Raw genomic sequence first — 251 nt, forward strand, 5'->3', positions numbered from 1 at the left:
TCTGACATGACATTGTTTATGTAGTACTCTTCATTTGCCCTACACATGACATGCAACACGCAGGGGATTGCATGTATCTTGCCCTCGGCTTCCCTAAACAATACATGTATGTATTACAGCAACACTAGAACACACGTGAACAAATAAAGACGAAATTGTTTAATCAATAGTTGTTGGGTGTGTTTAGCGATAACACATATCTGTAGATTTTACATTGGTGTTAATTGAAATGTTTTAGTAAGACAATGACG

Source organism: Haliotis cracherodii, unplaced genomic scaffold (genome assembly GCF_022045235.1).
Source record: "Haliotis cracherodii isolate W230 unplaced genomic scaffold, xgHalCrac1.p SCAF_1, whole genome shotgun sequence".
NCBI classification, from domain to species: Eukaryota; Metazoa; Mollusca; class Gastropoda; order Lepetellida; family Haliotidae; genus Haliotis; species Haliotis cracherodii.